Here is a 15,061-nt window from a genome sequence, read left to right as displayed (position 1 = left end):
AGCCCTATATAGGAGACAGTTTCCCTGGCTGGATCCAGCATCTTGGGCTCCCCTTTATCTGGGAAGAGAGTTGGGACATTTTGTTACAACCCTCTTAGGATGGTTGTGAATGCCAAGTGAAGACCAGCCTCTTCTGTAGATTGATGAGATTAAAAATAAATTTTTTTCTAATTGCAAAAGCAATAAACGCACACACACACACCCTAAACTGCACACAGACACACACCCCCTAAACACAGAAATGTTTAAAGTTTAAAACTAAAGGCCCTTATATCAACCTCCTAGTAATAATTCTTTGTTATATACTGTTCCATATTTATTTCAGTGCATATCGAAAGTATTTTACTTAAGAAAAGAGAGAATGGAACGCTACCTACTCTTCAGAAACTTGCATGTTTTCCTTAACAGTATATCTTGGATAGATAGATTCAAATGTCAATATACACAGACTTACCCCCCTATTTTATATGATCGTGGCTATCCCACAGTAGCGTGTACAATAATTTCTTTACTCGATTTCTTACTAAGGGACTTTGGACTATTTTGGATTTTTTTGGCTTAACAGTGCAGTACAGAACATCTTTGTGCAAACATCTATGTGTTCATGTATATATCTGTAGAATTGCTGGGTTAAAGGGCATGCACATTTTAAATTTTAATAAACATTGCTAAATTGTGTACCAGTGTACTAGTTTGCAATCCATTCAAAAGTCCGAGAAGTCTTGTTTCCTCAAACACTTATCAACTCTAGTATTACCAAATTTCATAAATCTGATGGGCAAGAAAAATATTGTTTTCATTTGTGTTTCCTTTATTAGTAGTAAAGTTGAACATCTTTTAAGATGTTTCTTAGCTACCTTTATTTCCTCTTCTGTGAATTTTCTGTTTGTATTCTTTTTCCAGTTTCCTGTTGAGATGTCTTTTTCTTATTAACCTGTGCATCAGTAGTATATTTTGGGCTATAATTACAGAATGCTTACTAAAATGTGGCTGATGTTTATTGTTTACTGTATTCCACCACACAATGTCTGGAGGCACCGTATTTCAGGGTTGGACAGTGGCTTAGCAATCTTGGGCACTGACTTTTCCTGCTGTGTTGCACTCAACTTGTCCTTATGGGATTTCAAGATGGCTGCCATAGTTCCACTCATCACATTCTAGACAACTATCTCCAAATCACCAGAAGAGCTCCCTGCCCCAAGTTCTCAAGATTCTTTGATCATGGAGGAAAACTCTTCTTAGCAGCTTGCCTGCAGACATCTCCCCGACCCTGCACCTTTGGGCCAGGATTGGGTCACATGTCCCTTTCTGGGATGAGATGCCCATGTGCCTGCCATTTTTTTTTTTTTTTTTTTTTTTTTTTTTTTTTTTGCGGTATGCGGGCCTCTCACTGTTGTGGCCTCTCTCGTTGCAGAGCACAGGCTCCGGACACGCAGGCTCAGCGGCCATGGCTCACGGGCCCAGCTGCCCCGCGGCATGTGGGATCTTCGCGGACCGGGGCATGAACCCATGTCCCCTGCATCGGCAGGCGGACTCTCAACCACTGCGCCACCAAGGAAGCCCCTGCCTGCCATTTTTAATGAGCCTTTCCCCCATTATTCACCATGTTGTCTCCTGAATTATTTGAAGCAGGCAAATGCAACTTGATTATAATGCAACAATTCAAATTAGGGCAAATACTATACCTGAAATATAAGATTGTCCTTGACTTTGAATGATGTATCTTTTTTTTTTTTTTTTTGCGGTATGCGGGCCTCTCACTGTTGTGGCCTCTCCCGTTGCGGAGCACAGGCTCCGGACGCGCAGGCCCAGCGGCCATGGCTCACGGGCTCAGTCGCTCCGCGGCATGTGGGATCTTCCCGGACCGGGGCACGAACCCGTGTCTCCCGCATCGGCAGGCAGATTCTCAACCACTGCGCCACCAGGGAAGCCCTGAATGATGTATCTTTAAAGACTCAATGTGTGACTTGAGCATGGGCAGTCTAGCCCCTTAATATCTGGCCACTCTCAGTAAGTCATAATGTCACCAGCTCAGCCCGCGATAATCCCATGACTTTTTCCTCTGGGCAGCCAGAGGTAGTAGGACCGTACCTGGTCTGTGTAGCCACTGTTAGTCCAGTTGGGTTCTGCTGGCAGAATTTCTGGACTTACTCAGATGAGATGAAGGAGGTTGGTTTCTTTGGGTGTCTACAATAATACCTACCCTTTAATTTTTCATTTTAAGTTTTTAATTTTTAAAAATTTCATTGAAATATAGTTGATTTACAATGTTAGTTTCAGGTGTTCAGCAAAGTGATTCAGATATACATATATATGTATTCTTTTTCAGATTCTTTTCCACTACAGGTTATTACAAGATATTGAGTATAGTTCACTGTGCTATATAGTAGGTCCTTGTTGGTTATCTATTTTACAATATATATAGTAATGTATATATAGTATATGTATATACAATATATATAGTAATGTGTATATTTTAATCCCAAACTCCTAATTTATCACTCCCTCCCTTTCCCCTTTGGTAATTCTAAGTTTGTTTTTTATGTCTGTGAGTCTATTTCTGTTTTGTAAATAAGTTCATTTGTATCACTTTTTTAGATTCCACATATCTGTGATAGTGATATCATATGATATTTGTCTTTCTCTGTCTGACGTACTTCACTTAATATGATAATATGATAGTCTCTAGGTCTATCCATGTTGCTGCAAATGGCATTATTTCATTCTTTTTTATGGATAAGTAATATTCCATTGTATATATATATACACCACATCTTCTTTATCCATTTATCTGTCAATGGACATTTAGGTTGAGTCCATGTTTTGGCTATTGTAAATAGTGCTGCTATGAATATTGGGATGCATGCATCTTTTCAAATTATAGGTTTTTCCAGATATATGCCCAGGAGTGGGATTGCTGGATCTTATAATACCTACGCTTTTATTTATTTATTTATTTTTTGCGGTACGCGGGCCTTTCACCGTTGTGGCCTCTCCCGTTGCAGAGCACAGGCTCCGGACGCGCAGGCTCAGCGGCCATGGCTCACGGGCCCAGACTCTCCGCGGCATGTGGGATCTTCCCGAACTGGGGCACCAACCCGTGTCCCCTGCATTGGCAGGCAGACTCCCAACCACTGCGCCACCAGGGAAGCCCTACCTACGCTTTTAAATGGATGTTGATTCCTGGCTGGAGTGATCAGAGACTATAACCTTTCCCACCCATTTTGGGGTAGGAATTTCCCCTCTTCTTCCTACAGGGCATCGAGAGAATAGGAGCTAGCAGTTACAGTTTATTTTTTGCTTTACTTATTTGAGTCAGCAATATCAGAGGAAATAGAAATCTCATCTTTTTTTTAAAAAAAAAATATTTTTTTAGGGACTGCCCTGGTGGTACAGTGGTAAAGAATCCGCCTGCCAATGCAGGGTACATGGGTTCGAGCCCTGGTCCAGGAAGATCCCACATGCTGCAGAGCAACTAAGCCCATGCCCCACAACTACTGAGCCTGCACTCTAGAGTCGGTGAGCCACAACTACTGAGCCCCTGTACCACAACTACTGAAGCCCGTGAACCAGGGCCTGTGTTCCACAACAAGAGAAGCCACCGCAATGGGAAGCCCGCGCAACGCAACGAAGGGTTGCCCCCGCTCGCCACAGCTAGAGAAAGCCTGCGCAGCAACGAAGACCTAACGCAACCAAAAATAAATAAATATTGCTGTGGAGTGACCTCTAGAGCACAGGCTCAGTAGCTCCATGGCATGTAGGGTCTTTCTGGACCAGGGCTCAAACCCGTGTACCCTGCATTGGCAGTTGGATTCTTAACCACTGAGCCAGCAGGGAAGTCCAGAGAGGGCTGATCTTAGTTACACTTTTGTAACTAGACAATTACCTTTTTCAGACCAAGAGACCTCCTCAGTTTCACCTTCTCTACTCCCAGAGTCCCAATGGCATCTTCTGGGTACCAAGGCTCTGGATTTTTATAAAACTAAGGCTATGGACATAGAAGGTTGAGTTGCAGAATCATTTAGCTGATCTTCAACCTTTTCCCTTGATCTATTCTAATTTTCTCTAACTTAGCAATCCCCAAATGAAAGTTCAAACAAATGTCCCCCTCTTCTTCCCTCCTTCCCCTATTCCTTACCTCATGACTAACACAGTTACAGTGATATCTAAGTCAAGTGTTTTTTTGGCTAAAGAAAGTATTCAATTTGGTTTTTAACCATAGGGAATCCTGGACAACTATTATTTAAATTTATCCCTAATTACTTTTGTTTTTGGATGCTCACACATGGACTTAAACTTTTTCATTTCCAGTTTTTTGTTGCTAGTATATAGAGATACTATTGATTTTTATATGTTGACTTTGTATCCTGAGACCTTGCATTAGTTTTACTAACTTTTTCTCTTTTTTTGTAGATTCCTTAGGCTTCCCTACATATATAGTCATGCTCTCTGTGAATAGATAGTTTTGCTTCTTCCATGGAAAGGCTCCAGGAGGATGTAGTCCCACTGGCAACCAGCTTGATGAGCAGATGCGCGGTTTAAATTTTGGATCTGCTCACCCCTTGACTGGATTGTGTCAAGCAATGGAAAATCTGTCTGATCACATACAGTGGTCTGATCACATACAGTGGAAAACCTGTCTGATCACATACAGTGGTCTTTTCTGGCTCTTTGATTCTCTGCATGCTGTTTGATATTTCGATTCCCCCTATTTGAGCCTGTCTTTCCTTACTTGATGAGTTGGGTTTGAAAACTAGTTCATTTAAAGAGAGTTTTTAGTGTTTACCTTATTTTTAAAGCATTTTTTTTTCTGGCTAACAGACAAATCTGCCATTCCTAGAGCATTAATCACTTCCCCTTTTCCGTTTCTTTCTTTGGTTTTCTATGAAGCTGTTGCAATTATTCCCTCCATACTTACCAGCCAGTTTGTCCACTGGCTCTTCCCTGATTTTTGCCAAGTGACAGTTCACCAGCAAGTGGTCTTGTGTCTCTTCCAAATGAGGGTCTGCGACTTTCTCTGCTCCTGCTTCCCAAAGCTTTAAATTTCCTTTATCAAGCAACTTCTCGTGATGGGAAAACCACAGTTGGTCTCTACTGCTTCCTCACAGTTCCAACTTCTTCCAATTACTTGATAGTACCTTTGATTCTTTATCTTAATGACTTATACACTAGCTTTGTTTAAATATTTTACCCTCCAAATCTCACTTGTTCTTTCAACCGATTTTAATGTTTTTCTTTCTTCTTATAAATTTATTTATTTATTTTTGGCTGCATTGGGTCTTTGTTACTGCGCGCGGGCTTTCTCTAGTTGCGTCGAGCGGGGGCTACTCTTCGTTGCGGTGCGCGGGCTACTCATTGCGGTGGCTTCTCTTGTTGCAGAGCATGGGCTCTAGGCGCGTGGGCTTCAGTAGTTGTGACTCATGGGCTCTAGAGCACAGGCTCAGTCGTTGTGGCTCACGGGCTTAGTTGCTCCACGGCCTGTGGGATCTTCCCGGACTAGGGCTCGAACCCATATCCCCTGCATTGGCAGGTGGGTTCTTAACCACTGCACCACCAGGGAAGTCCCTAATGTTTTTTTCTTTATCTCTCCTTTATCTATATGGAGCTTACTTCTTTTTCTGATTACCTCCTTTCTTTGTTAAAATAAAAGGATGAAATAATATCCAGTGCAATAATTTTTTAGACTTCCTTCATGGATATATAGGTATAAGATCCTTTAAACTCAGAGGAACTTTATTTTAGCACATTATGGTGAAAGAATACAGTTTGTCATAGCTATACAAAAGACATACCAGAGGATCGGGATGGAAATTGGCCCAAGGAAGGGTCACTCTCAAGCACAGGGATAGTCCTGGATTTTTATTGATTGTTCCCTTTTCACTTTTCTTTCCAGTCTGCTTTCACATTTCCTCGCCTCCAGCACCAGGTCATTTTCCTTGAGTCCTTTTTCTTTTGGGAAAACAGCATGAGTAAGTGGAAGGAAAATAGACTTTGGAATATAAATAGACCTGAGTTTCAATACCACACTGCCCAATACTAGTTGTGGGTCTTTGGGCATGTTATTTACCCTTTCTGAGCTTCAATTTTTTATTTCTAAGGATTGCCTTTGAAAACATGAACAATATTTATAAGGCATCTAGCATAGTGTCTGGCTCATGGAAGATACTCAACACATGTTATCTATGATTATTACCTTTACACCTCTGGCTTTCTTCCTCTCACACTCTTCCTGTAATCCCTTGCTAGCCATGATCAGGCTCGGATGATCTCTACATTTATGATCTTTGAAAGTAGTGGTTAACCTCTTCATATTAGGTCAACAATGTGATGTATCTGCCAAAAAAATAGCTTGTGCAGTCTTAGCCCAAATTACAAGGGAATGCGTATGAGTTGAATGTGTTCAGAATCATAATGTTAGAGCCTAAGTGGATTTTAGAGACCAGCTGTTTCAACTCTTCTTATTTTACCGATAACTAACTGACATAGCATAAATAAGCTATTTGCCTAAAGTCCATAGTAGAGCATGTGGGAATACTGAGATTTCCTCACTTCAGGAAAATTTTTTTTTTTTTAAATTGAGGCAAAATTCACATACCATAAATTAACCATTTAAAAGCTTACAGTTCAGTGGCAGTTAGTACATTCACAATGTGCAAAAACGACCTTTATCTTGTTCCAAAGCGTTTTCATCACCCCGTATTCATTAAGCATTTACTCCCCATCCTCCCTCACCCTAGCCTCTGGAAACCACTAATCTGCTCTCTGTCTCTATGTATTTGTCTATTCTGGATATTTCATATAAATGGAATAATACACTACATGGCAGTTTGCGTCTTCTTTTACTTGGCATGATATTTTCAGTTCACGCTCATTGTTCAAAAATTCAAACACTATAGGAAATTATAATGAAGAAAATAGAAAATATTCTGTAATCCCACCATCATTGATGAGACTGTTAACAGTATGGTGACAGTTGCTGTTGCCACTGTTTCCTGCATAAACAGGTTTACACTATTCACACATTTTACTTGAATTTGGTTTTCCACTTTACGCTGTATATGAAACAGCTTCCTGCATTGACGCATACGGATTTCTTCGTTCTCTTTTTTGGATTGTATGATGTTTCATTATATGATTTTAGCCCACGTTGTTTAACAAACCTGCTGATGAACATCCTCTCTTGTCCTCCCTCCCACTTAATTCTTTGTTAAGTAAAACAGTTTATATCCTAACCTGCTGAATGTGAATTACTTTGAAATCCCAGTATTGGAGAAAAATAAACAGGAAAGGCTTTTGTTTCTCTGGGATCTGCTTGGATACATTGGAAAATGTGTGCATCAGTAAGAGCTTGATAAACTTTGAGGTTGCTTCTAATTTCAGATCCTTTGATTCTTGGGATTAATACCAAAATCATGGTAGTGCTAGAGACATAGAGACTAATGCCTAGAACTGGGAGTTAGGAGGCCTGGGTTTAGCCTTAATTTTACTAAGGTCTAGCTCTGGGACTTTGGAAAGTTACTTAGCTTTTTGGACTTCGGTTTCCTCATCTGTGAAATGCGGTGAATGAACTAGTTAGTCACTAGTTAGTTCTACTTAGTCACTAGAACTAGTTAATGTGGTGGACTTTAATTGAGGTCACTGCCCAGTTTACAGTGATTCCCCTTCTGCAGGAACAGCTCTGCTCCATGAGGGTGGGCCCCCAGCAGCAATGTTGTGTTATGAGACCCTCCTCTCTCATCCATGTCTGTTAGTGGAAGCCATTTGTCATGTCAATCCAATAAAAATCTTTCTTTAGGATTTTTGAATCTGAACCACAGAAAACGTGGGCAGTTCCTGTCTTGAGGTGGGGGAATGTGAGAAGTGAAACTTGGTAGCCATTGGTAACCATATATTTTCAGTGTATCAAGGTTCTAATGTGGAGAGTAAAGGAGTGGGACTCCTGTGCTTTGAGCCAGTGGGGGGAATAATCACATAAAAAAGGAGCTACCTTTAAATGCAATGTGGTTTCCTGGGTTGTAACCTAGAACAGGAAGAGAGCAGTGGAAAAACTGGTAATCCAAGTAAATAGCAGTTAATAGTATTGTACCAATGTTAAATTTTTGGTTTTAACAAAGATGTCCTGGCTATGTAAGATGTTAACATTGAGGAAAGCTGGTGAACTCTCTAAACTCTCCAACTATTTTTGCATTATCAACATCATATGCTTCCTGATATGATGAGATGAGAAGGGCATGACATCACTTCTGTGTTGTTCTTTTAAAAAATGCATACAGTCATCCCTCCGTATCTGTGTGAGATTGGTTCTGGGATCCCCCATAGTTATAAAAATCCTTGGATGCTTAAGTCCCTTATATAAAATGATGTAATATTTGCATATTACCTACACACATCCTCCTCTATTCTTTAAATTATCCCAAGATTATTTATAATACCTAATACAATGTAAATGCTATGTAAATAGTTGCTAGTGAGTGGCAAAATTGCTTTTTGGAACATTTTGGAATTTTTTTTCGAATATTTTTGATCCATAGTTGTTTGAATCCATGGATGCAGAACCTGAGGATAAGGAGGGCTGACTGCACCTGCATTTAACCGGGGGAAACATCACTGAGAGATAGTCTAAGGATGACTAGAACACGCCCTTCAAAAATATCAAGGTCATGAAAGACAAAGAAAGACTGAGGAACTCTCCCAGACTGGGGAAACTTAGGAGACATGAAAACTAAACGTAATGCATGATCCCGGAGTCCATCCTGGTCCTGGAAAGCATCATTAGTGAGGTTATTGGAAACATTTGAATAAGGTCTGTAGATTTGCTAGTGTTGTATCAACATTAATTTCTTGGTTTTGATAATTGCTCTGTGGTCGTAAAAGATGTTAACATTTGGGGAAGCTGTGGGAATACTATACAGGAATTCTTTATATTATTTCTGCAACTTTTTTAAAGTCCAAAATTATTTCAAAATTTAAAAGCTTGCTAGAAGATGACAACATCAAAATGGTGTAGACAGCTCTAAATACCCATCCCTCCATAACAACAAAAACATTTAGAAACTGTAAAAACCAACTTTGTCAGAACTCTGGAAAATAGTAAAAAAAAAAAAAAAAAAAAGCAACCAAGTAAATGCGGAATCAAGAGAAAGGCAACTTAAAATTGGTAGAAAATCTTTGTGGCATTTTTACTTGCCCTTGCCCCACCCCCTCCCTGCTGGGGTGGCAGTCTTGAAGATAGCAACCTGAGTTCCCAGCAGGAACACTGGCCCTGGTTCCAAAGGAAGCAGAGCAGACCTTGCTCACAAATCATTATGTTTGTCTGTTCTAACATGTCTGGAAACTACCTTAAGGACTGACACAAGGTATGTCTCTGTTTCACCTAACTTAGAACTTAGGGCAGAAAAGTGCTAGACATTGCTTGTAACACTGTAAGGTGAACAAAAACCCTGCAGCTGCCTGGGACAAAAGATTATGATTGAGACAAACAATAGATTGCCTAAAGCCTGGGAGAAGAAGCTGGGGAGAGACTTCTTGTGGGAAATTAGGACACTCAAAAGAGTCCATATGGGGCTTCCCTAGTGGCGCAGTGGTTGAGAATCCGCCTGCCGATGCAGGGGACATGGGTTCGTGCCCCGGTCCGGGAAGATCCCACATGCCGCGGAGCGGCTGGGCCCGTGAGCCATGGCCGCTGAGCCTGTGCGTCCGGAGCCTGTGCTTCGCAACGGGAGAGGCCACAACAGTGAGAGGCCCGCATATCACACACAAAAAAAGCTTTCACCCTGAATGATCTTTAGGCTCAGTGCAAGTAGCAAGTGAAAGCTAAGACAAAGTTGTAAGAAGCCTGGCTAAGTGTTAAAATAGTTCCCCAACACAGGCAATCTACATAGAAGGGGAGAGGTGTTTATTTTTTGTTTATTTAATTTAATTTTTTAGCTCTTAGAATCAAGGAAGTCTCTTTCAAAGCACTAGCTGAACATGGCTAAAGGAACAGAGACTTAAGTAACCATACACAACAAGGAATATTGTCTCTACAAAAAATAGTTGGAAAAGTCACTAAATAAATGGACAACTGCAGCCTTCAACAATTAAGAACAACAAACCCTGGAGAAGAATCCAATTTCCAGATTTATAAAATTTAAATGTACAATTATCAACAAAAATCACAAATCCTATAAAGATACAAGAAAATATGGCCCATTCAAAGGATAAAAATAAATTGACAGAAATTATCCATGAAGAAGACTAGGCATTGGAGTTCCTAGACAACGACTTTAAATTGACAGTCTTAAACATGCTCAGAGCTAAAGGAAATCATGCACAAAGAACTAAAGGAAACCACGAAAATGATGTACAAACACAATGAAAATATCAATAAAGAGATAGAAATTATAAAAAGGAGCTAACTAGAAATTCTGGAGCTGAAAAGTACAATAACTGAAATGAAAAATTTACTAGAGGGTTTAACAGAAGATTTGAGTGGATAGAAGAAATAATCATGAACTTAAAGACAAGACAGTTAAGATTATCCATACTGAGGATCAGAAAGAAAAAAGGAGAAAAGTGAACAGAACCTAAGGTATTTGTGGGTACAATTAAGCCAACCAACATATGCATTTTGGAAGTCCCAGAAAGAGAAGAGAGAGAGAAAGGGACAGAGATATTACTTAAAGGAATAATGACCAAAAACTTTCCAAATCTGATGACTCTGCACATCCAAGAAGCTCAACAAAGTCCAAGTATGATAAACTCAGAGAAATCCATATTAAGATACATTATAATCAGACTGTCAAAAGACAAAGACAGAGAATCTTGGAAGCAATAAGAGAAAAGAAACATTATGTTCAAGGGATTCTCAATAAGATTAACAGCCAATTTCTCAGACAGAGGCAATGGGAAGAAATATTTAAGGTGCTGGGGGAAAAACTGGTCAACCAAGAATTCTATATCTGGCAAAACTATCCTTCAAGATTGAGGGAGAAATTAAGACATTCCAGAAAACAAAAGCTGAGGGAGGTTGTTAACAGCAGACCTGCCTTACAAGAAATGTTAAAGGGAGTCCTCAGGTCCAACTCGAAGCTCTTCCAAGAAATAAAGATCTTCAGTAAAGGTGACTACACAGGTAAATACAAAATTCAATATTATTGGTGTTTTTTTTTTTTTTTTTTTTTTTTTTTGCGGTACGCTGACCTCTCATTGGTGGCCTCTCCCGTTGAGGAGCACAGGCTCCGGACGTGCAGGCTCAGTGGCCATGGCTCATGGGCCCAGCCGCTCCGTGGCGTGTGGGATCTTCCCGGACCAGGGCACGAACCCGTGTCCCCTTCCTCGCCAGGCAGACTCTCAACCACTGCGCCACCAGGGAAGCCCAATATTATTGTATTTTTTGACTTCTAACTCTACTTTTAATTTCATACTTGATTTTAAAGATAAATGCAAAAAATTATTTATAAATCTGTGTTGGCACACAGAGTGAAAAATTCAAGGTATATAATTGTGTGATTGAAAACTATCATTTGGGGGGAAAAAGGTGTGTGTGTGTGTGTGTGTGTGTGTGTACATGTGTGTATATACGCAGATCATACACACTTACACACACACATGCCTGTATGGGCATAGAACATCTCTGAAAGGGTATACAAGGAAACTATTGTTTCCTTTATAATTTTGAGGGCTGGATGGTCATGCTTCCAGCAGCTAATTCTTGTTCTTTGTCTCTAATCTGCTACTTTTTTCATTTACTCCATTTCCAGGAAAGTACTACCACTTATCCAGTTGATTATGTCAGAATGGTGGGAATTAGGTTTGTTTCTTCTCTCTTCCTCACCCCCCCACACTAAATCTACCTTTGAATCCTGCTAATTTTACCTCTAAAACATATCTCAACTTTGTCTACTTTTATTGCAGAAGATGTTGACTGTCCCCCAGTGTTTGTTTTTCCTTTCATCCTTGGTCATAGAACTCTTGATTTTCAGATAGGCTGTAGTCTCTAAAATAACAATTTTATTTTCAGTGCTCCCTGAAACCAAATGGGGCCCTGTGACCAAGTTCTAGATGAGTTGTAACTAAAAGTGTCATGTGTCATTTTTAGGAATGATCTTAAAGGGTAGGGACATACCATTTTTCCTCCCTTTCTTATATATGTTGGCTGGAATGAAAACAGTATAGCTGCAATTAGAGCAGCCATCTTGGAGTAGGAGGTGAAAATCACATGTTGAGAAGCAAGGTAGAAGGAATCTGGTTCTTGGTGATTGTGGAGCCACCAGTCTAATTCTAGGCTAACTATGTGCAGACTTCAGTTATGTGAGAGAGAAATATATATCTGTCCATGCCACTGTAATTTGGAGTTTTCTGTCACAGCTACTCCTAATCCCACTTGATAAAATGTCTCTATTTCAAGCATCAACCCCTTGGTCCAAGCCCAGCCTATCTTACCTGAACTACTACAACATCATCCTAATTGTCCCCATCACATCCAATCTTGACCTCTCTCTCCATTCAATTCTACACACTCCAACCAGAGTATCCTTTTAACCATACATACAAGATCAAATCATTACCTTGTTTCTAACCCTTTAGTGAAATTCCATTAGTTTTATTTTCTAATTTTTTAAAATTAAAAAAAATTTCATTGGAGTATAGTTGATTTACAGTGTTGTATTAGTTCCAGGTGTACAGCAAAGAGAATCAGTTATACATATACATATATCCACTATTTTTTTTTTAGATTCTTCTCCCAAATAGACCATTACAGAGTGTGAAGTAGAGTTCCCTGTGCTATACAACAGGTTCTTATTAGATACCTATTTTATATATAGTGGTGTGTATATGTCAGTCTCAATCTTCCAGTTTATTCCTCCCTCTCCTTATTCCCTGGAAACCATAAGTTTGTTTTCTACATCCCTGACTCTACTTCTGCTTTATAAATAAGTTCATTTGTACCCTTTTTTTGTAGATTCCACATATAAGGGATCCATTATTTTTAGAATAAGTTCAAAATTCTCAACACAGCCTATTCAATCTTTCATTATCTGGCCCCGGAAACTTCAGCTCATCTCTTGCTACTTTCCCCCCCTCATTCTCTGGCCTTCAATCACATTGAAGACTCAAATATCCTATGCCCTCTACTATTGTTCCATTTATCTTAAATCTTTCCCCAGTACATACTGCCTAACTAACACCTACCAAACTTTCAGGTCTCTGAGGAACTGTAATTTCCTCAGGAATTGTAGTCAGGGGCCATTACTATGCTTCCTCATGGTATTGTAGATGTTTTTTTAAAATAGTCCACTTCTTAATTATTTGTGTAATTACTTATCTAATGTTTCAAATGCTCTATAGGCCTAATGTACCTACAGATGCGTTCAATGGTCCATGTAGATTTTTTGGCTTTGGCTTTTTTTTTTTTTTTTTGGCTGTACGCAGGCCTCTCACTGTTGTGGCCTCTCCCGTTGCGGAGCACAGGCTCTGATGCACAGGCTCAGCGGCCATGGCTCACGGGCCCAGCCACTCAGCACCATGTGGGATCCTCCCGGACCGGGGCACGAACCCATCTCCCCTGCAACGGCAGGCGGGCTCTCAACCACTGCGCCACCAGGGAAGCCCGGCTTTGGCTTTTGTAAAAAAAATTAAACTTGAAAATCTTTAGTCAGTACACTCTATTTTTGGTTTGTCACATGTCCTACCAATTCATGCCCTTTCACAGCCTTTTGTCCCTTTCCTGTGCCCTCTATGCCTTTGTATCTTTGATCTGTCTCCTCTACTAAACAAGAATCTCCATTGCAGTGAGGACAATGCTTGTCTTCCACATCACTCTATGCTTTCCATCTTAATATGCTTGGGGCATATCAAGATGCTCTGGAAATCCTTGTCAAATGAAAGGAGGCAATGAATGAACTGCCCTTGTCATAATTATTAGTAGTCTTTTTCTTCCTTTGGCTTTATTTTTAACATAAGATACTATATAGATATAAGAGTGGGGAAGTACCCACTTGATAAATATTTCAGAATAAGTTTTGCACAAACTTAGCACAAGATTCTGAGCTTTATTTTATTTTTTATTTTTGCTGTACGCGGGCCTCTTACTGTTGTGGCCTCTCCCGTTGCGGAGCACAGGCTCTGGACGCGCAGGCTCAGCGGCCATGGCTCACGGGCCCAGCCGCTCCGCGGCATGTGGGATCGTTCTTGGACCGGGGCACGAACCCGTGTCCCCTGCATCGGCAGGCGGACTCTCAACCACTGCGCCACCAGGGAAGCCCCGATTCTGCACTTTAAAGCTAACTTTCACCCTGTTTTTACTAATGGACTAAATAGAAAGTAAAATCATATGCTTATATTTTTATAAGTTTCAGAAAGTTTACAAAAACATTTCATCTGGGTCTTCTATTTCTTGGGGAGGCAACTCTCTATCTTTGCAATTTTTTTTAAATCTAAAATTATCCCCAAAGAAAAAGTTTGTTTTAAAAAGAGGGGATATACACTACGAAATGTAAAATAGATAACTAGTGGGAAGCAGCCGCGTAGCACAGGGACATCAGCTCGGTGCTTTGTGGCCACCTAGAGGGGTGGGATAAGGAGGGTGAGAGGGAGACGCAAGAGGGAGGAGATACGGGGATATATGTATACATATAGCTGATTCACTTTGTTATACAACAGAAACTAACACAACATTGTAAAGCAATTATACTCCAATAAAGATGTTAAAAAATAATTTAAAAATTAAAAAAGAGGAAGGAGAGGGGAGCCTCCTTCTCTTGGATTTCCAAGTTTAATTATGAATGGTTTCAACTTTATTTTGAACCAGACTGATCCTTGCTTCCCTATTGTTTATCACATTCTTAACACCATTACATCAACATCTTAGCTAAAGCTTATTGCAAGGCACCACTTTTGGAGAATGTGCTCATATGGGGCCATTGTGTACAGCTGTGTAAATTGCACAGTGCACACAGGCACCCAGATGGGGGCCAACGAGGACTGAAACCCAGCCTGTGTTCCCAACTAAGCTACTGTGTACCCTGGTGCAGGCTTCCTCAGCCCAGAGGAAGAAGGTGCCAGCAGCTGTCCTGTGCCC

This window comes from Kogia breviceps, chromosome 2 (genome assembly GCF_026419965.1).
Source record: "Kogia breviceps isolate mKogBre1 chromosome 2, mKogBre1 haplotype 1, whole genome shotgun sequence".
NCBI lineage: Eukaryota > Metazoa > Chordata > Mammalia > Artiodactyla > Physeteridae > Kogia > Kogia breviceps.
The sequence above is the reverse complement of the archived record's forward strand: the minus strand, read 5'-3'. Positions refer to the sequence as shown.